General features: G+C 46.6%; 1 protein-coding gene across 1 annotated transcript in view; it reads left to right on the forward strand.

Moving 5' to 3' along the window:
• Positions 1 to 22,291, forward strand: part of KCNQ3 (potassium voltage-gated channel subfamily Q member 3) — a 286,685-nt gene that overhangs the window by 128,152 nt on the left and 136,242 nt on the right. The gene's annotated exons all lie outside the window — the stretch shown is intronic.

Genomic DNA, 22,291 nt, shown 5'->3' on the forward strand with positions numbered 1-22,291 from the left:
GCTTAGCTGGGGGTCTCTGATCCAAGGTCTCTTATGCATTGCTATTAGACAATCCAGTGGGGCTGCAGTCTCATCTGATGGCTAGTGTGTTGTGGGGGGGGGCGTCCTGCTTCCTGGCTCACACTTGTCCTCTTTGGCAGGCCTTGGCCCCTCGCCACATGGACCTCTCCATGGGCTGTCTCACAACATGGTAGCCAACTCCCCCAGGGCTAATGATCCAAGTGAGAGTGAGAATTCATGAGAGGGTGTCTTCAAGAAGGATGTCACTGTCTTTTTATAACCTCATTTCAGAAATGACATCCCATTACTTCTGCCCTGTGTTGAGCATTAGGAGCAAGTCTCTAAGTCCAGGCGACACCAGAGGGAGGAGTCTGTACAAGCGTGTGATCACTAGGAGACAGGGATGATTGGAGCATCCTACAGATTGCCTATCACATGACCACTGACCTGCATGCCCTGATAATGTGGAGATCTCTTGAGACATCGGGATCCCTTGGGAGAAGGTGGGTGATGGATATGGCACATCTTCCAGTGCTTTGTCAATGCGCCCCTGATCAGACTGTGACATGGGAGCTGTTCTGCATAGCCAGTCTTATCTCCTTTCTGTTTCTCACCATATCAAGTGCTTTGTCACCAAAGGGCCTCTCTGCCTTTGCTATGCCATCTCCCTGGATCCCAGAGAATTTGTTTGGGGTCACCCTCTCTAAAGCACTGCCCCCTCCTTCTCACCTGGCCCAGCTACTCTGAAGTGCCATACTCCATACTAACTACATATATGATTTCTTTATCATTAATTTTAATAATAATACATTATTTACTATTATTATTAATTTAATATGTAATAATGTATTATGCATTGTTATTCATTTACTATTGCTCGCTTTATTTCCCTTGCTGGCTACCATCCCTCAAGAAATTGTCACTAAGAACCTACCATGTTCTGGATTTGGGGGTGTGGTTTTTACTTCCTACCTGCCCGGGAGCTCACCAGCTAATGAGGAAACAGACCATCTGAAACGGGATATAAGGAAGGCTCACATCTTCTCTTTTCCTTTGGTGTGAACCATTCACTGGTTCCCAAGTTGGGTAAAAAGCATAGATTCTGCGTCTTGGCCTTAAATAGACGCAGGGGAATTATAATTTTTAATCTCTTAAATGGAAACAAGTTTCAGTAAGTTCAGGGTTATTATCCCCATTTACAGAGAAGGAAAGTGAGGCCCAGAAAAGTCAGGTTTGGCCCCAGCTTTCAAAATGAGAAGTAAGTGGTGGCATGGGGTTTTGAACACAGGTCCACAAAGCCTGTGGCTATCCTAACCTCATGGGATCTCCCCCACCACACCCCACCCCATGGGCCCATCCTACCCCCACCCCACAGACCCACCCCCAATGGCCCACCCCACCCCAGCCCCACCCTATGGCCCACGCCCACCCCCATCCCACAGACCACCCTACCCCCAGCAACTCCAGATCACGTTGCCACCCGTCTCGACCCACTCCATGTTACCTGTTTCCTCCTCTCACCTGCTCTTTCTCTTGACTCTTCTTTTTTATAACATTTTTGAAATTGGACGTGTTTCCATTTAAGGGATTAAAAATTCCAATTCCCCTGAGTCTATTTAAGGTCAAGTTGGGGAATCTATTCCTTTTACCGAACTGTGGAAACCAGTCATCGCTGTACTGAGGAGATGAGCTGCTTAGGTTCGTCAGGATTTCTCTACGAAGAAGACTTGAAATCCTGAAGACACTTGAATCATTAAACTTTCATTCCCTTCAAAGTGCTAGAATAGAAAGTCCTAGTTCTGACTTCAAGTTTACACAATACAGAAAAGCCAAAAGAAGGTGGTCATGACATAGAGCCCACACACCCATCTCCCAGACCCATCCATTCCAGCGTGTTTCCCTCCTGACTTCTCCCTAGAGAGTTTCATATCCTCCCAGCACTTTATGTTCTTTTGAAAATACCAGATTTTGATGAAAATGTGGAATATAAAGTTTATTTAAGAGACAGAGCAAACATTTTTTAAAAGACTGTGTCCTGCAGGAGCATCCAGAGCAGGCATCCTCCTCGCCCTCACCCAGTCTGGCTCTTGGCCAGGTAGGCTGTCCTTGAGGGATACAGCCTGGAGATTAATGACCTGGACCTGGAGTCCCACAGGCTTACCCCCAGCATTTGTGAGGTAAGGGCTGTGGTACAGATGGGGCCCTCCAGACCGCAGGCTTCCTGCTTCCCTTCCCTCCCCATACCGTGAGGGGCTTCATGTGCATGCATGCCTGTGGATCCTCAGCTCCCAAGTCCATGCTCCTCCATTGCCACCCACCCCCGCCGGCATAGCATACAACCCCAGCTTTGCCTTAGACATCTTCATGGGCCTGCAGGGTCCTGGGCTGCCCCAGGGAACCTAGAGCCCAGAGGAGGCTCACCCAGCCCCTGAAACTTAGGCAGAGGAATGGCATGATCCTGGGTTCTGTGTTGTGGGACGAAAGGGGGGACGTGGACTCCAAATTGGCTCATCACCCCCTTGGTCTTGCAGAATCCTTTCCTTGCAGGGGCAGGGGGGCACAGCAGGAGGAAGACCCTAGTGGGGCCCCTAAAGTCAGCTAGGGCAGGGGCCATACTACTCATAGATCTGGGTGCAAGCCCCATGGCTGCCTACTACCGTGCAAGTTACTGATCTCTCTGAACCTCAGTGTACTCTTCTGTAACACGGGGATAAGGACAGCACATAACTTCACAGAGGCTATGGGTGTGGAAGAAATGGAAGGTCTTAGGGTGCCTGGCATGCAGAAAACCCCCATGTTAGCTCTTGCTCTTTTCTCAGTTTCCTTCAGAGGGTATGTTTCTTGGCCACAAAGACAAGGACCAGATTTGTCAAATTCATCCCTGTTCGCCCAGCACCTGCCTCAGGGCTGTGCCCACAGTCAGAGTCAATAGTAATTTGCTGACTCCTTGGGTTCTGGGTACAGCAGTGCATAAACCAGTAAAATAATCAAATCCCCTTTGTCTGGTGCTTTCATCTTAGTGAGGGAGTTGGAAGAAAATTTAGCACTAAAACACAGAATATGGCCAGAGGCTGTAAGTGCCTGAACAAAACAAAACAGGGAAAGGGATTTGGGAGGAGCTATTTTAGAAGAGACAGTCAGGGAAGGCACCCCAAGGATGGGGTGAATGAATGAATGAATATTAACTGTCTGAGGGCAGGGACTGGGTCTTTTCCCTGCTGTGTCATTAGCCTCTTGGGTTATGTCTGACACACAGTGGATGCTCAAATGGGTTGTGCTGTGGATGAACACAGGTGTGTTGGTATAAACTCTGACCAGGGGTGGGAATCCACACTACCCTGCAGGTAGCCCTGAAACCCTGCCTGTGTCCCCAAGCCTGGAAACCCTGTGGTTTATTTCACAGCCATCTTCCTGCTGAGAAAACTTTCCAGTCTTATTTTGTATGTTGCACCAACTTTTGCCTCCATGCACTTCCTCCTTCAGCTGTAAGCTGTTGGCGTCATCCCACCCCATCCAGTTTGAATACCCCTGGAGATGGGAGGCTCACGACCCTGGGCAATGCCACCCTCATACTGAGGTGACATTTCTCTCCTTGTTGCTTCCATTCGGGGTATGTAGGTCTGCTGTGGACTGAAAGTTGGTGTCTCCCCCAAATTCGTAGGTTGAAACCTAACTCCCGATGTGATGGTATTTGGAGGGGAGGCCTTTGGGAAGTGAAGAGGTCATGGGATTCATGCCCTTATGAGAAAAGAAATATGGGAAAAATGGTCCCTCTCCTTGCCGTGTGAGGACAGAGCAAGAAGATGGTCACTTTCCAACCAGAAAGCGGCTCTCACCAAGAACCGAATCTGCCTTAATCTTGGACTTCCAGCCTCCAGAATGGTGTGAAATACATGTTGGTTGTTTAAGCCACAGGTCTGTGGTATTTTTGTTATAGCGCCTGGAAGTGACTAAGACAGGTTCCCTCCCACAGGGCTCTTCACGGGATGTGTGAAGGTTGTGTTTCCCCATGTCTTCGGTCCCCCGAACTAAATTGTCCCAGTTCTGTGTTTGGCTACCTTTCCTGGCCTTATAGTTGGGACCACAGAATTGGATTCATCTATTCCCAGTGTCACAACCAGAGCAGAAACTGGACATCTCTGTGTCCAGCTACATTAAACTCCTTTGGCTGCCATAACTGACTATGGAGCTTAAACATTAAAAGTTTATGTTCTCACAGTTCTGGAGGCTCAAAGTCCAACATCAAGGTTCTAGCAGGGTTGGTCCGTTCTCTCCTTGGTTTATAGGTAGTCATCTTCTCCTGACTGTGTCCCCAGTTGGCTTCTCTCTGTACGTGTATGTGTCCTAATTTCCTCTTCTTATGAGGTCATTAGTCATATGGGATTAGATTCCACGCATATGACCTCATTGTAATTTAATTACCTCTGTAAAAACCCTGTATCCAAATAAGGTCACAATCTGAAGTACTGGGGGTTAGGACTTCAACATATGAATTTAAAGGGGGGCACAATTCGCCCCATGTCAGCCAACCGTCTCCTTTCTCAGAGGATAAAACTGAGTCCCTGAGTAGGGAAAGATCTTGGTCAAGGGCCCGAGTCTGTGTTGGGCCCTAGAAGGGACCTATTTCCCTCTGTTTATCCTCTCCATCCGTGTGACTGACATTTTCTGAAACCCATTTGCTGCCCTCGTGATTAGCCGGTCTGTCCTTTCATTACTGCCGGAGGACCCATCTTCCCCATCCTTCCCTCCAGGGCCTCAGGAAAAGGCAGGAGAAAGCGTCTGTCACTGTGTGGGCGTTGGCTCTGCCCACTCCCAGCTCCTACTGAGCTATGGTGTAGGGCGATCCTAGAAACAGCGGGAGGAAGGCCAGGGAACACGCTGGCCTGATTTTTTTTAAAGAAAAAAATTAACTAGGACAGTGAATACAACATTATTCTGGGTTTGTGCAGGCTGGGAAGCCTCTAACTTTGCCTCACAAAACAATGACATAACAGTAGAGCTGATCACAGGAAGGCACAGGAAGGTGGCAGGTTACAGTGGCAACAGCTGGGCTCTGGAGGCATCCATGCCATCCCTTGTCAGCTCGGAAACCCTCAGAAGGTCACTGTCTGGCCTCCGTTTACTCATCTGAAAAAAATGGAGCTGATCAGGGTGCCTGGGTGGCTCAGTTGGTTAAGCTTCCCACTCTTGATTCCAGCTCATGTCATGATCTCAGGGTCGTGAGAGTGAGCCCCATGTCAGGCTCCGTGTTCAGTATGGAGCCTGCTTAAAGTTCTCCATCTCTTGGCTGTCTCTCTGTCTCTCTAAAAAATGAAAAATAATAATTAATAAATAAAAATAATAAATGGAGCTGATAACCCATCGTCCTTTTTCTGCCCATGTGATGATATAATGTGTATGTAAAGAAGTTGGCACAACATTTGGCACCTAGTAGGTGCTCCATAAATGGCCCCTTATTAAAGGGGAAATTCACATTAGACTGTGTTTGCTTCCCTTTTTCTCAAGGACAGCTCTTCCTTAGAGACAACAGCTCTCGGGGTAAGGAAAAGGAAGTGAGGGCTGACAACTGTCCCCAGGCCTCCATTTGCTCAATCACGCATCTGTGTGCCTAATCCAATTAACATGTATCTGCTGATTTCAAGATGTTGTGTTGAGAGATTAAGGATACAGAGGTAAGTAAATAAAGTCCTTCCTCTCAAGAATTGTATAGTTTTGCTGAGAAGAGACAGCGTTAGTACAAGCCGTCATTATGAAGTGTATGTGCGGTGCAGAGGGAGGCTCAGCCAACTGGCCACGCAGCAGGGGTGATACAAGACGTCCCAGAGGGCTTCCGGGGTTGTTGACGTTTGAACATGGTATTGAAAGATGTGTAAGGTATTTCAGGTGACAAACATCAAGGAGAGTGTTGCAGACTGAGGGAATAGCACAAAGAACCTAGATATGGAGGCATGAAACAGGATGACAGTTTCAGAGAAAGCACAAGCAGGGTGTGCTTGTCCACTGTCACTGTGGGAGAGGAGGCTGGAGAGAGGGTCTGGGATCAGATCATTGGAGACTCGGGGGCTGTGATCAGGACTCTGGCTTCCTTCTGTAAGTGATGCAAGGACATTAAGTGTCAAGGAGGAATGACACAATCGTATGTGTTTTAAATAGATGACTTCAGCAGAGTGGTAGTGGAGTTGCAGGTGGGCGAGGCTGAGAGTGGTCTCAACTCCGTAGTTCCGCTGAGCTTGTCATAGGACTCAGCTAGTGCGGGGACATGACCAAAGGGGGGACATGCTCAAAATATGGAGGTGGATGCAGTAGATGTGGTGACTTTAATAAAGTGAGAGGTGAGGGACAAGTTGAAGAACAAACCTAAGTTTTGATTCAAACAGCCAGTTCAGTAATGTTGTCATTTCCTAAAAGAGGCTAGGAGCAGGTCTGGGTGGGGGGAATAATAAGTTAGGGATGTGTCAAGTTTGGGGGGGGAGGTATGAGACCTCTAAGCTGCCCCCAGGTTGGAGAAGCCAGAAGAAAAGCGATGTGGGTTAGGTTTGGTGAGTTCAGGCGTACACATGATCAGATTCAGTGCCAGTGGAATAGCCAAGTGGAGGAGTCCAGTAGGTGGTTGGATTTATGAGTATGGAGCTCAGCAGAATGATCCATGCTAATGAGAGAGATTGGGAGTCATCGATATAAGGACTGTGGTTGAAAGCATGGGGGAGAAAGAAGATGTTCAGCATTATGACGTTGAGAGGAGTATTCAGGAAACCCAACTACTCTTAGTCCATTTACAGTCAGAGAATCCTGGTCTTGGGTGTTGATATCCCAGGGAGTCCATTCTGTGGATGGGAGACGCTGTGGGGCCTGGGTTAGGGTGGTACATATGGCATGCCATGGTTGCAGGTGGACAGTTCATCAAGGGTGGGACCATTGTAGCACTTGTACCTTAGAAAGGTGTCCAGCCTCTGTCGTAGGAGGCTAGGGTCATCGCAGATAGGTCAATGAGCAGAGGGTAAGTAAACTCTTTAGGGTAGGAGTCCCACATTAGGGTCAGAAACATCACCGCTGACGAGATAGCCCAAAGCTCATTTCAGACCCAAGAAAATAGGTGGCCACCATAACTTACTCTAGACCCTTCTGTCTGGTGGGCTGGGGGCTCTGGGGTACTCAGTGTCCTAGCTGGTATTGAGTGGGGAGTTGGGAAGGACTGAGCCTGCAGGGGAAACCAAGCACAGCTCCAGCCAGTTGGGCCTGGCAAAGGTAAGGTGCACACACCTCATGATGATCTTGGTGTCTCCATTGTAAGATAAGGGGATTGGCTCAAGATGATCTCAGAGACCTCTTGCAGCTCCAACTTTCAAAGGACTGTATTCTCTTTTCTGTAAGAAGGTTGTGAGTGCTGAGGGCAGGGCGAGGCAGCCTTGGGTATCTTTGTAACTCTACTGCTGATCCAAGCTTAAATCCTGACTTCAACTCTTGAAGCTATGTGACTTTGGACAAATTACTTAACTCTGTTATGGGGACAATAATGTTTACCATTGGTTGTTGTGAGGATTCAATGAGAAGTATCTGAAAGTGCCTCTATCAGGACGTCAGGTCAGCAATCTTTTTCTCTAAAGGGCCAGATAGTAAGTAAATATTTTAGGCTTTGTGGGCTGTAAACAATTTCTGTCATAACTACTCAACTCTGCCATTGTAGCATGAAAGTAGCCATAGACAACCTATAAATGAATGGGCATGACTGTCTTCCAGTGAAATACATATGTTTTACAAAACATGTGGCAGGCTGGATTTGCAGGATTTGACTGACGGGCTGCAGTTTACTGACCCCTGACTTAGATCCATCAGCCTAATGCCATCTTTCTTGAGGCCATGGGGTCTCTTCCCCACACTCCTCCCATCTTTAAGTGAATAAAATCAGGATTTGGTTTGGGAGGAAGAAGGCAGACGGTGTCTGAATATTCAAACAAAGTATGAGCCTCCGTACCGAGCACAGAGTCTGGTACAGATGAAAAATGCCTTCCTTGCTTCCTAGGGGAAAAATGAAGCCTCACCAAATGTACGTCCAAGAGAAGGACACAGGGACCACTGCTCTGAAACAATGGGACCAGGGTGCTTGGCTCCACACCAACCCCAAAACCTGCAAGTGGCCCAGTTTGCATTTGTCTTTGGGCTACATGGAGAAATGTAATTATTTTGGGAAGCTCCATTCCCCCCAGATGGGTCATCACCAACTGTGTCCAAAGCCTTCACAACATGCTTGTCTTTAATTGGTTATGTGGAGGCTTGGAAGCCTGCACAGTTCAGAGCTGGCATCTAAGGGGCGAAGAAGCAGCCACCTGCCCCAAGATTCCTATGCCAATGGATCTAAGCTGAACAAGGGAACGTAGTCTGCTGTCTGAAGGTTTGGCCTGGGTGGTAATCATGTCTTGGCACATGCAAGTATTCCTTGGGGTCACCCCCATCTTTGAGATTTAAATGAAAGGTGGGACTTACCTACCTCTCTTCCACATATGCAGATATGTTGGGAACACCCAATGAGCTATTCTTCATTCTCCCAACGTCCCTACCACTTGGACGGGGGCGGGGGAGGAGGGCAGGGTTTCCTTCTCCGGCAAATGCTCCATCTCGGTCATGCCTCGTCTGCTATGCCTCCTTGTTCGCCTCTCCACTCCGAGCTAACGGGTGTCCGACTAAGCCCCTTGCCTTGACTTTTCTCCTTGAAGCGTTTGTCTGTAGAGTTGACTTTTTTGAGAGCTCAGGATATCAACAGAGACTGGAGAAGCAAATCAAGCATGGAACAGCAAATAAAACTGTATTTTTAAAGATTTCTGTTCTTTAGTTAATGCATCCCCAAGAATTGCTCACTTGCCAAAATACCTTTGTTAGTCCCTCTCTCCCCAGGCCCCTGGTATGACTCGGACTTTTTTATCCATCTTCACTGTCCTCTCTCACTCCCCTCGGGGCTCTCTCACTCCCACCAAACCATGCCCAGAGGCCATACCCAAGTCAGTTTCCAGAAATTGTGCTTTAAAAAGCCCTCTGTGCTGGCTCTCCATCTGCCATGGGGGCACAATAATGATGCCTATCCCCTAGGGCTCAGGAAGGACCACAAGCAGAAATGGCTCAGGGCCTGGGGGCACAGGTGAGGAGTGGGCCATTCAGAGGACGACCTGTCCAGAACTCCTTTCATGATGCTAGATTCTTTCTCCATATGTAGTAGATTAAAAAAAAAAAAAAATGTAGGATTTCACCCGGCATTCCCACTGGTGTGGATGGCATCCTTGACACCCTGGGCCAAACCATAGATGTATGGTAGTGAACAGTATGTTCTAGAAATGGAACATAGATGAGTTTGGCTCAGGTATAAATAACACGGGGAAGCCACAAAATAATGGGTTTAGGAAACCAGGAGAAATTGTGAAGGCCTTGCTGAGATTGTGGGTCGTGCTGAGAAGTTTGCATTATCCTGTAGGAGTCTGAGTCCAGCCCAGCAGTGACACAGTCAGATTTTCTGCTTAGATGTACCCTTCTTTGTATACTAGAGGGAGAGCAAATGAAGGCAGGGAGCAAACAATGGCACGGGGAAGGGGGTGAGGAGGGCCTCAAGGAGGAATTAGAAGAAGGAGAAGAGAGTGTTTGTGGCACACTTGGGGCTTCTACAAGATGGTACCATGGCCAACTCTTAGCGCAGCAAGATGGTGGTACAGAAGCGCAGCAAGATGGTGGTGCAGAAGCGCAGCAAGATGGTGGTGCAGAAGCGCAGCAAGATGGTGGTGCAGAAGCGCAGCAAGATGGTGGTGCAGAAGCGCAGCAAGATGGTGGTACAGAAGTTGGGTTTTTGCTGGGCAAGACGGTAGTCCATGGCCAAGATTTTAGCAGAGCAAAATGGGGTGCCTAAGCAAATTTTAGCAGGGTGAAATGGAGGGCTCTACCAGGTGTTAGTAGTAGCAGGGTGGTAAGAACCTCGTGGGACCTAGAAGGACTTGGGGGACAGTTTGGGAGATGACACACTATGTATCAGGCATCATGAGTTTCTATGACTGACTCCTGAGTATCTCTACGACTCTACAAAATGAGACAACTTTGTGTCTCAAGCTAACCAACCACTCAATAACTATGACCTAGTTCAGCGGTTCTCGCCCCACTGCATGTTTTAATCGCCTGGGAGCTTTAGAAATGCAAAGACCAGGTCCCACCATAGACCATTTGATCTACCTCTGTGTAGGTAGGTCTTGAGCACATCTGCTTATTTTTTTATTTTTCACCTGTCACCCAGGTAATTCTAATGTGCAGCAATGGTTGAGAACTACTTAGGAGTGGAAATGTGGGTGAAGAGGATGTTACCACATTTGCAAGTGGATAGAGGGGTGTCAGCAGGTGTGGATGGAGGTGCCGATAAGTTGCGAATATTCTGAAGCTTCACCAGACACTGGCATTAATTTGTTTTCTCATCTGCTGTAAATAACAGCAGCTCATGAGTTCATTAAGGCTTCCCTCTTCTGCTTGGTGCTGAATATAATTTGAGGGGCTCTGAGCAAGTGGTGCTGTCAGTATTTATTAGATTTCCTCCTGAGAGATCAAGTTCTGGCTTCTCTTCTGAGTCGAGCATGGGCTGCTTTTTGCCCTTAGAATTAGGTGGGATGACGGGGTGCCTGGGTGGCTCAGTCGGTCAAGCAGCTGCCTTCAGCTCAGGTCATGATCCCGGGGTCCTGGGATCGAGCCCCACATCGGGCTCCCTGCTCGGCAGGGAGCCTGCTTCTCCCTCTCCCTCTGCTGCTCCCCCTGCTTATGGTCTCTCTCTCTCTGTCAAATACATAAATAAAATCTTAAAAAAAAAAAAAGAATTAAGTGGGATGAGAGGTCAAAGAGAATTACCAGGATCATGAAGAGTTTGTGTAAATTTCAGGCTGGACAGTGGCTCTGGCTGGTGTACAGTGGTGAGCCAGAGGTCCTGGGTTTCGCTGACACTGTGACATTGCACACATCACGTAAATCTCCCTAAGCCTCTCTTGCTATGTCTATACAAAGGACAGGTAATGCCATTCCCACTAGATAAGGCCAGCATTCCAAAGAGACGGTGATGATGGTGCTTTACGTATGTTTGTCTCAGGTGTTCTTTGCGTTGGCCTGTGCATATAGGCATCATCAAACCTATTTTAACGGATGAATAAACTGAGGTCTGACAGTCCAAGAACTTGTCCAAGGTTACATATCTTATAAATGACAAAACCAGGAATGGAATATGACCTTGGCCTTCAGACGTCAGATAAAGTGGTATGTGCTGTGGAACGTGGCAACTATCTAAATCCAACCATGTATTAATGTTTTCTAAAGATGACACTTTCAAAATTGACAATTTTGCCGTTTGTTAGAAGGAAAATCTTGTGGATTCACTAGAAATCATGTCAGGCATTTATTCATGTTTTATTTTGTTCATTCATTCAACATGTAGTTCAGGAAGGGAGCTAAGTGTGTCCCAGGCTGGCCACCACCGGTGCCGTGGCGGTGAGGGGAGAGGCATTTCTGAGGACCTGAGAAGGTAGAAAGGAGGTTGGCCTAAGTAAACTCTTCATTTTGCTAAAAGTCAGAGTCCTGAACAGGCCCCGACGTCCCCATCTGTGTAGTGATAAATCCACAGTGACGGGCCAGACCATTAGAGCAATGGAAAGCCCATTACATCATGCTGCGCCAGTGATCCAGGGATTATAGATGAGCATGAGAGGGGGCAAGAGTCCAGAGGGTCCTGTGGCTGCCATCCATCACCCCCAGGCGGTGCCACTGCTTCGTGGTGGGCGCCCAGTGGTTCTTTAGTTCACGGCCCACAGCCCAGGGTCGGACCGACCAGGAGGGGCAGCCTGGCTCCCGTCAGTGAGCCCCTCAGCTCTCTTGTGAGTTGTGTTGTGTTGTGAAGGCATCTGTGTTGATTTATTCTTTCAACTCACTCAACCAAAAAGTACTATGCCTGCTGGGTCCTGGGAGGCAAGATGAGACGGAGGCCCCTGTCCTCAGGGAGGCCACGACGTAGGATGAAAAGGAGCCCGCCAGCAGACAGGCATCAAGCCAGATTCTGTGATCTCACATTTTTAGTTTCCCAGGATTTGGGAGAAAACCCAAGCAGACCTAGGGTCAAATTCCCATCACATCAGCTGAGTGATCTTGAGCTTGAACAAGCTCCCCAATCTCTCTGAGCCTCAGTTTCCCTGACGGTCTGCAATCTGTGCAGTCTGATGTGCCTCCAGCCTCTATAATATTTCCTAACACTGGGATACATGAAGAAATATCATCATCCTCTTAACATGTCTTTCCCTACCCCAAGACACCCTATCATTATTTCCCCTGGTTCTGGATTGCCTTGGTTTACCCCACCGCTTTACTTCTTGGGGGCATTTGGGGATCATAATGTTGTTATGATTCAGTCTTCCTGAAACCTTCCTCCCTCATCTTTCATATTCTCTCTTTTTGCATCTTCCCACACTCACACCCTAATGTTTCTCTGGCCAATCCAAGGCACTTCTAAGGTCATGGGCTCTAGATATCCTTAAGGACGAGGACCCAGGATTCCTCGGAGCAATGGATTCAGGCTCAGCTGATGCTTCTGTGGCACCTAGCACAGTGTCTCACATAGACTAGGCACTCAGAATATAGATTCAGTGACCGCCTGCATCACATTCATGTCCATTCCCTCATTTTGCCGTTTTGAAATGGTTGTAACAGATTCAGAGAGGGTGGGTGACTTACCCTAGGTCACACAGCTACATCAGCACCAGAACTTGATCTCATGCTGCACAATGCCCTGTGTGTGTGTGTACAGTGTTGAGCATTTACTCTGGGCTGGATGCCACACTAGTGTTCTTCTCCAGGATCACACACAGCCTCACAGTGGCCCATGGAGAAGGAAATTCTGCTTTCTCCACTTTGCAAATGAGGAATCTGAATCTTGGGGACATCAGGAGCTTATCCCCAAACCACAGAGCTAGGGAATTGGCAGAGCCAGGGTTCTGACCAGGTCTGACTTTAGAGACTTTATTAACTGTGGGTTTCACCTCCTTCCTAACACCCAAATCTACAAGGTGGTGAGTAGTTAGTGGCCGTCAGAGTGATTCAGAAAAGAAGACAGAGTAGTGTTCAAGGCAGACAAGGTGAGCAGAGCATTTAAAACATCAGCTTTCAGGACGGATGATGTTGAGGGATGCGAAGCTACAGCAAACCAATGAAATTATGGACTCTGGATAAAGGGGCCCATTTAATCACTGTGCCTCACCTGGGGACAAAAATGTGGTCTTAAAAAACAAAGCCAAACAAGAAGAGGAGATAAGCCGAGAAACAAACAGTAACTCACATGTTCAAAGCCTGAAGCAACTTCCCCATGCCAGGGTCATTGTTAGTAAAAATGTTTCTATAAAAGTTTCCAAAATTATAGACGTCTCAAAAATATTCATTGAGCAATGTTCAGGCTATTTTAAGACCATTCCCCTACCGCCTCCAAAAGATTGAAAACCATTCAGAAGCATGAATCATAGGCCAATAACTTGTGATACATGAGAGGGACTAGTGATGGTTGATAATTCAATTTCGGCCTGAAATGAAGTTTAATAATACATGGAGCGGCCTCGTTTTCCTCTTATTAAAGTGAAGGATATGGCTTCAGGGAGAAATTAGCTAATTGAATAGAAATATTTCAGCTATAAGAAAATAAAGGACGCAGATTGCCCTCTTAAAAGGAAAAACAGGAACTGAGCAATCTCGAGAAGTAAGTTATCTTTCAGCTTGAAGAAAGTACTCACAGAAGAAACCCTGTATGACAACACAAAGGACTCCCAAAATAAAATAAACCGGGGAGAAACTCCAATGTTTCTTGTAAGGTAGAGGCTGGGTAAGTCAAACCCTGAGAGTCTGAGCTTTGACCTTTTTCAGCCGCTGGGGTCACAGCTCATCAGTCTTGGGTCACTTAAGCTTTTCCGAGCCAGTTATGCTTTCCGCTCCCTGGATTCCTTTTCTCCATCAGTGACCCTGCTGCTACCAACTAGAAATGCCACCCCTACCCCTGTGCTCTCACAATCTACCCCTTCCGGGTGACCGTGAGCCAGGTTGGTTCTCCTGCGTAGGCAGCTCTGGGTTCTGTATCTTTCTGCCTTCTTCCTCATGTTTCTTCTCCCTATTCCCTGCCTTCCCCATATTCTATCTGGAGTCTTCCAGCAGCCTCTTCATCATATCCAGTTTCCCATTTTCCTGTGTCTCCTTCGCCTTGCCCGCTAAGTGACCTCCCTAAGATACTCACCTGGCCGTGTCTCTGATCTGAAAATTATTCTGCAGTTGGGTCTCCATCACTTGTAGGACAGAGTCCAAACTCCCTATCTCAATCCAGTTTGCCCTCATGGTCTTCTTTCCTTCTGCCCCCTGTTCCTGGAACTCTGTCTTCAGTGTAACCATTTTCTTGCAAATGTCAGAACACGTTCTGCTCTGTCGTGCCTTTCATTTGCCTCTCCATCTTCTCTGCCTCCTCTGAATGTCATTACCTCGCTTGTTCGCCTGACGTTCAGCATGAGGATCCTGCTTATACCGGACATGTCTCATACCCTCTGTTAGATATTACTTTGGTGTTTGGATTGGAGGAAATGCTGAATTCTGCTATGTGCTTGGGAAAACAATTACTGGGTTCTTCTTGCTCTCATTGGTTTCTGATGCCACTGTCCCGTAAACCGAATTTCACATTCCTGGGGCCTCTTTTCATGGAATGTTCTTTGTTGCCTTTACTTTGCAATGCTGGCACCTTACTGTTTTGATTATTAAAGATACTTACTGTGGCACCTGGGTGGCTCAGTCGGTTAAGCATCTGCCTTCAGCTCAGGTCATGATCCCAGAGTCCTGGGATCGAGTCCCGCATCGGGCTCTCTACTCAGCAGGGAGCCTGTTTCGCCCTCTCCTCCCCGCCTGTCCTCTCTCTCGCTATATCTTTCTCTCTCTTTCTCAAATAAATAAATAAGATCTTTAAAATAAAATAAATAAAATCTCTTTAAAGAAAAAAAGATACCAACTCTCATTTTCTTTTAGGACGAGTCCCCTGCCATTACTGTTTTGCCAAACATTCTGGCATATGCTCCCAGGTTTACTTTAGAATCAGTTAGGTTAACCATGTATCCTCCACCAAAATCTTTGGGGTTTTCTAGCAATTATATTAAGCCTAGAATTAATTGGAAAACAATCGAAATCTTTACCGTTCATCTTTTCTTCCAGAAACATGTTTTCTTCTGCTTGTCTTCCTACAGGTCTGAGTATTTTGTGTTAGGATTTTCTTTCCCTCATTTTATGGTTGCTGGGTTATTGTTGTGGGTTATGCTGATTTACATGGAATTATTATTTTTTTAGTTTTATCATTCCTATTTATGCATAGGAAATGTATTGTTTTGGGCATATGCATTTGTTTTTATATCGAGGCACTTTGCAATTTTGTCTCTTATTAGTGATAATGCTGATTTGGTTGCTGTTGGTTTTGTTTTGTTTTGTTTTCAGTTGGCTTGTTTGGGAGTACTCCTCCGGGGTGGATTTTAGAGCCAACGCATCTGGCTGGTTCTTTACTGACTACGGTGTGATCTGGAGCAAATCAACCTCACGGTTTTTCAGTTTCCTTATCTGTTCATTGAGTATACTGATAGCACCTACTTCCTAAGGTTATTGTGGAGATTCAGCTGGGAGCTTTACGTAAAGTGTGAACCAATGTCAAGTCCTTATGAGGAGGCAGTAAACATTACCTCTTCCCATTGCTGGAGGTAGACAGTCCTGTTACTAAAAACAGTGATTCATTTCTCTCCCCTTTTGCAAAAGCCAGAGTTCTGATCTTTGGTTTCTGATTCTTCTGATTATTCCTCCTAAAATGATAATAAAAATTACATTGATGATAATGTGGGTCCTTGTCTTGTCCAGGACTTTAGTTGGATCCCATCTCGTAGCTCACAATCAAGGATATTTTCTCATGTGAACAAAATACTCTTCCATTTTCAGTTGACAAGGTTTCTTTTTTGAAAAATAGACAATAAAATTGATTGGGTGTTCTATTGATACAAATAATTAAGTGATTTTCTGATCTTAAACCCTTTTAGCGTTTTTGGAATAAACCCTATTTAGTTATTGTAGGTAATTCCTTTAAAATCTTCTCCTGCAGTCCCTATACTAACATCTTTATGGAGGACTTCTGCACCCATCTCCTTAACGTACACAGTTGCCATTTGTCATACCTCCTTTTCCCTTCTTTCAGACTCTCTCCTTGTAACTCTCTGCTCTTGTTTTAGAGAGACCAGGTTCTCTTGTATCCTACCGCGGGAGGCTTTTCTGCTTTTCTAAACTGTTATTCAGGCTCCTGGAGCACATCTTCATCAGAGGTATTTTCTGCCTTTGAGACTTCAGAATAATGTTTCCCTCCACTCACATCACACTACTCTGTTCAGAGGCTCCATGTTTCTTGTTTTCTTCTCTTTTTCCATCTGTAGATAAGGGGTTTCTTTCCAGGCCAGAGCCTGGCAGCAGGCAGACTTCTGTGGACTGCCTGTGATCTTGCTCACTGCCACATTAGTGATGATCACAGCCTTTTGCCGGGTGTACATGGAGGAGTCAGTGTGCCCAGGGCCTCCTGGCCTGGGTCCCAGGGGCTCCCAGGTATTTACTTTGTGCAGATTTGATGAACCGTGATGGGGGCTTCTGTTCCCAGTCAATTGCTTTTCCATCAGTCTGTGGCACAGGAAGCACCCCCCGCCCAAGCTCTTCCTGTCTCCAGTCCCAGTGGAATGGGTCTCCTGTGGTGAGCCCATCCCCAGGACACAGGATGCACTAATGTTCTCTGCCTTGCCTTTTCCTTGAAGATGAAATGACTGAGAGAGCGGAAGTGACTGCATGCAGTGTCGGCTGATTCATAAAGCAGCACTCACCAGCAGAAAGATGTCTGCTGACTTTCCTGGTGAACACAGACCCTGGTTCTCTGCCCGTAGAGAGAGGAGGGCAGATACCACCTGTATGAGTTTCCCCCTGCTGCCGTAACAAAGTGCCCACAAAGAGGGTGGCTTAAAACAACAGAAACTTATTCTCTCACAGTTCTGGAGGCCAAATGTCTGAAATCAAGGTGTTGGCAGGGCCACCTCTGAAGGTTTGAAAGCAGAATCCTTGCTGGCCTCTCTTAGCTTTGGATTGCTGCCAGCCACCCGCAGTGTTCCTGGGCTTGGAGATGCATCACTCTTGTCTCCACCTCCATCCTCACCCGGACTTCTTCCCTGTGTGTCTGTGCATCTCCTCTTCTTACAAGGACACAGTCATTGGGTTTAGGACCCACTCTCCTCCTGTATGGCTTCATCTTAACTAGTCACATCTGCAGCTTCTCAGGTTCTGGGCGGACATAAATTTTGAGGGGACCCTATTCAACCCACTCCACCTCAGCACCTTGTAACCTGGCTGGGCCTCCCTCACTCTCTCTCCCAAATAAATAAATAAATAAATAAATAAATAAATAAATAAATAAATAAAACCTTTTAAATAAATAAATAAATTGCTTAGAACTTAACATTCTGGAGTCAGCACATTTGTTCTGGTAACTCTTTTATGTGAGCATATCTGGCCTAGTAAAGATTGTGCTATAAAGTTCCTTTTCGTATGCTGTCATTGGGTTTAAGTGAAAAGAAAGTTGATTTAAAAAGATAAAGTAATGAAGAGTACGGGTAGTAGATGAAGCAAAGATGGCGGTAGGGTACCCTGACCAACGCACATTTGGGAAGGTCTGGGAGGGATCTAGGGCCCTTCAAAGTTCAGCATTTCCCAGCTCAGAGTTCTCTGTGAGACAGCTTGGATTTAAACTTCCATGGAGGGATCTGTTTGCAGGACTTGGTGATCAAAACAGTATAGATTTGTCCCGTCTTCTTAGGCTTCTTCAATTCACTTTTTTATTTGCAGAATCCCTATTACACAGATACTAGTTCATTCCTTTAGCTGGAACATGGTGAGAGTCAGATTTCTTGCATGTGGTCCTTGCTATTTGGTGTTCCAGTTTGTTTGACAACAATGCTGGAAGCTGGCTTCATTTTCTGAGGCAAACCTATCTATGCAGACCAGTGTTTGGGGTACCAGTCCTGCAGGGGAGCTGAACCATTCATTAGTGGATGCATGTCTTCCAGTAGGCATATTGCCCCACACAGTTGCTGTGCCCCTGCAAATCTGCCTCTAAATCAAATACCAAGAATCAACATAAGAAAAGATAATAGCACAGTGCCTGGCATATAGTAGGTGCTTAATAAATATTTGTGGAATGAATAAGCAGCAGGAGATAATAATAGTTAACAATTCAGATTCTGGAGTCAGATAGACCTGGTCTAGGATCTTGGTTCTGCCACTTACTAGCTGTCAGATCTTGAGCGATTTACTTAACCTGTCTGAGCCTCAGTTTCTCTGTAAAGTGGGGATGACAACATTCTCATGTCATGAGGTTATCGTGAGACTTTCATGACTTGTATGAGGAGGCAAACCGTATCAGTCACTGTGCTTACCCCACTGGGAGTGCTCAGTCAATGTTACCTCTTGTGGTTACTATTACTCTCCCTGATGATAATAATGATGATAAAGATAAATACAGGTGGTCTGAATTACAGTGCCTGATGAACACATCCACCTCATGTATGCCCCTCACATGCATCCTAAATGATTAGCTTTGGGAACCCCATTTTTTTTTCTTGCTGCTGTATTCTGGAAATGCTTTCCCTGCTCACCTATGTCTACCTTCCCTCCAGAGCCAGGTCCCTTGTCCAGCCCTTCCCAGCTAGCTGAGTCCACCTCTGTGTGCTCCTGCAGCCTTCCCTATACCCTTCTCTCCCGGGGTGCTTGTCACGGTGGATGCCCAGTTGCCTCGTTATCTGCTCTCCTCCTCACTGGACTAGCTTGTCCAGGGCAGGATTGCAGTTGGCGATGCTGATGAACAAGGAGGCCATGGAGGAAGAGAGGAAGAAAGCCAGGTAGAGTTGCTGAGGCCAGCTCTATTTTTACTCAGCCAAAAACCTGGGACTGCTTCTGTTGTTGAGTCTCCTGGAGACGTCCTGCCTTTCTTTGTTCTTCTGCCTGCGTGCCTGTGGTTCCCTGCAGGCGTGACACTGACAGCTCTCAGGGAGCCCCAGGAAACCTTCATGCTTGTTTCTAGGACAGGAAGCAAGCACTGCTATCCTCAGGGTGCGAGAGGAGGAGACAGGCTCTCATGGGAGGAACCAGCTGGCTCAGGAAGAAAAGAAGCTGGCGGATGCATTTTTGTCACCAGGAAGCGTAAAGAGAACCACAAGGGAGCTTTGTGACTCCTCAAGTGTCACATAACCTTTGTGATCTTCTGTTTCCTCAGCTCTGAGACTTAAAGCTTGATTAGAAGAGCAGTTTTCCACCTGTGTTCAGCGCCATCCAAAGCATTCTCCAGGCTGATCCAGCCCCTCTGTGGCCAAGGTCCCTCCCCTTATTACCTGCCAATCACAGAGGCCCCTCCCCGACACGTGCCACCAACCGGGGAAGCTCTTCCCTTCTCACCCCACCAGTCAGAATAGATCTGACTAAAGTGTTTTACATCTTGAGCTTTCCTCTGTGCTTTTCTTTTGTAGATACCCTTATTTGGTTTTTAAAAAGTCTCTGAACGAGATCATTTCCATGTCTTTTATTGTGCCCAGGAGTGTATGACACTCAAAATTACAGTAAAGTATACAAAGACAAGAAGAAGAAAGAAAAGATGAAGGGATGGAAATTTATGGGTCATCTTCCATATACTCAGCACTGCTGTGAATTCTTTAGTGATCACTATCCTGGCCCAAAGCTGATTCCTCCTTTGCATTTACCTCAGGCCTGAGCTTATTGAGGAAGAGATCATGCTTGAGGCCATTAATTCAGTTCGATTAAACAGGTATTTGTGAACGAGTGCTTTGTGCCGTCCACTGGGCTCTGGGGATTCTGCACTAAACAAAACGCTGGCCTTGTTGTTATGGAGCTTACCGTCCTCCAAGGAGTCTTGGATCTGGAAAGGATGTTTCAAAGATGAGCAGATAAAGCCCAGAGAAGTGAAGTGATTGGGCCCAAGTCTCATCCAGCAAGTGATATCCCTAGAACTAAGCTGTAGGTTTCCCAGTGATTGCTATAAACTACTTTACTTCTGCCTTCCCCGTTTATTCCTCATTAGCAGGAAGACTAGAAGCTCCCTCTTGAATTAGCCACAATCCCGAGCAGTTTATGTGGTTCGAAAAAGAGCCAGTCCTCCTCCTGCTGCTCCTTGTGAAAATAGGCAAGTCCCCTCATTCCACTCTTGCTACCATTTCTCACTGCCACATAGTGTCACTGTTGAGCATAGGCCCTGTGCAGTCCGGTGGCTGGTCTTTCACCCTGCTCAGGCACTATTGCTGGCCCAAATCCTACACATCTTTCTAAGGTGCTGCCCACTCGGGTGCCAAGATTTCCCCGTCGAGTTCCATGTTTTTATGCTCAGTCATTGGTTGGTAAAGAACATTTTCATGGCAAGGTGGCTGGATCAGGTTTCGCTACACATCATAGTGGAATCAAACTTACCCCACAAATTCTGTAGTCCGTGTATTAAGTCAATGTCACTGACCAAGACTCTCCCAACCTCTGAGCCATTTTGTATCCTGTCTGGGTTTATTTCCATGTAGAATCCCATAGATTCTTTCACAGATTCTTCCGCCAACTCCCAGCTCAAGTTAAGGGAATGCTGTTGATGTTCTGTCTTTGTTAAACCAGTTAATACTCCATTATCTTCTTCCCCCAGAACAGTTTGTGTGTGTGTATATAACAAAGGATATCATTTTCCCCTAAATGTCAGTTTTTCTAAGGTTATCTGTTCCATTTCTCTAGGTAGATTTTGCTCCTTTTTATATTAACTGATAATTTGCACAAACTCTTCCTGGCTTGTCTGATTCCTATAGTGATTTCTCTTGTTAATAAACTCAGATGTGCATATATTGGTGTGATTTAGCAGTGTCACAGCCGTGCACGCTCAGCTGGAAATGGAGCTGAGGCTCTGCCCTCCTCAAGAGTCACCGCATGGCCTCTGACTCTCGGTCTCCAGGCTCTGGCATCTGCCAAGGCTGAGGCCAACTTTGAAATGGACAGTCGGGGATCTGCAAGGAGAGAAAGTGATTCCTTTGGCTGGCTGCTTCTTAGAAAAAGTGAAAGAAACATGTCAGTTCCTGGGGCGAAGCTGTGAAAGCTTAATGGAACGTATTACCAGGATTGGGAGGGAGAGAAAAAAAGAAAAACAAAACAAACACGCTGAGAACAACTTCCAGGAGCCAACAAAATATTCATCTGAGGGAAGGAGAAGGAGAGACATTTTTTTTTTTCAAACGCCCACACTTGGGTTCAGTGCAGAGTCATGCAAAGAACACAGACGTTGGAATCTGAAAGACATGTGTTCCAGCCCTGCACTTTGATTGGCGTGGCCTTGGGTGAATCACTCAACTTTATGAGTCAGTTTCCTCGTCAGTAAAATGGAGTTGAGTCCCTACTGTGCAGATTTAAGGAGAAACAATCCAAGGGAGGGAACGTAGCACATTTTTGACAACAAAATAGAACCTTGCACTGTCATCAAGTAACTCAAGGGGTGCCTGGGTGGCTCAGTCAGTTAAGCATCCGACTCTTGATTTCAACTCAGTTCATGATCTCAGGGTTGTGAGTTCAACTGGCCTTGTTGTTATGGAGCTTACCGTCCTCCAAGGAGACTTGGATCTGGAAAGGATGTTTTAAAGATGAGCAGATTAAGCCCAGAGAAGTGAAGTGATTGGGCCCAAGTCTCATCCAGCAAGTGATATCCCTAGAACTAAGCTGTAGGTTTCCCAGTGATTGCTATAAACTACTTTACTTCTGCCTTCCCCGTTTATTCCTCATTAGCATATATACATATATATGTGTGTGTGTGTGTGTATATATATGTAAAACATGAAAAAAGAAGAAGTTCAATCGCCCGCAAATAAAGACTATTTAGTGAAGGGATATTGTGTAGATGATGGGCAGGTCTAGGGGAACAATGGAAGGATAGTGAGGGACCCAGAGGCTAGCAACTGCAAAAGCCATTACCACCTCAGGTTAGAGAGCGAGGAGGAGGTACTGTGGCTGGAGTTCCCAAAGTGGGGGCCACGAAACAGAAGCTACAGTTGGGGCGGTAGGTACAACTACTGCCAGAGCCGGTGCTGAGATTGGGCGGGGAGTTGGGGAAGTCATGGCTCACCTTGGTCCCCACCCTCTTGGCTCCCACCATGGCCTCCTTTTATAGTCCCCACCGCCGGGGAAAACTGGT

The sequence above is a fragment of the Eumetopias jubatus genome, unplaced genomic scaffold (genome assembly GCF_037043125.1).
Source record: "Eumetopias jubatus isolate StellerSeaLion01/CBP00866 unplaced genomic scaffold, mEumJub1_p1.0 scaffold_4, whole genome shotgun sequence".
NCBI lineage: Eukaryota > Metazoa > Chordata > Mammalia > Carnivora > Otariidae > Eumetopias > Eumetopias jubatus.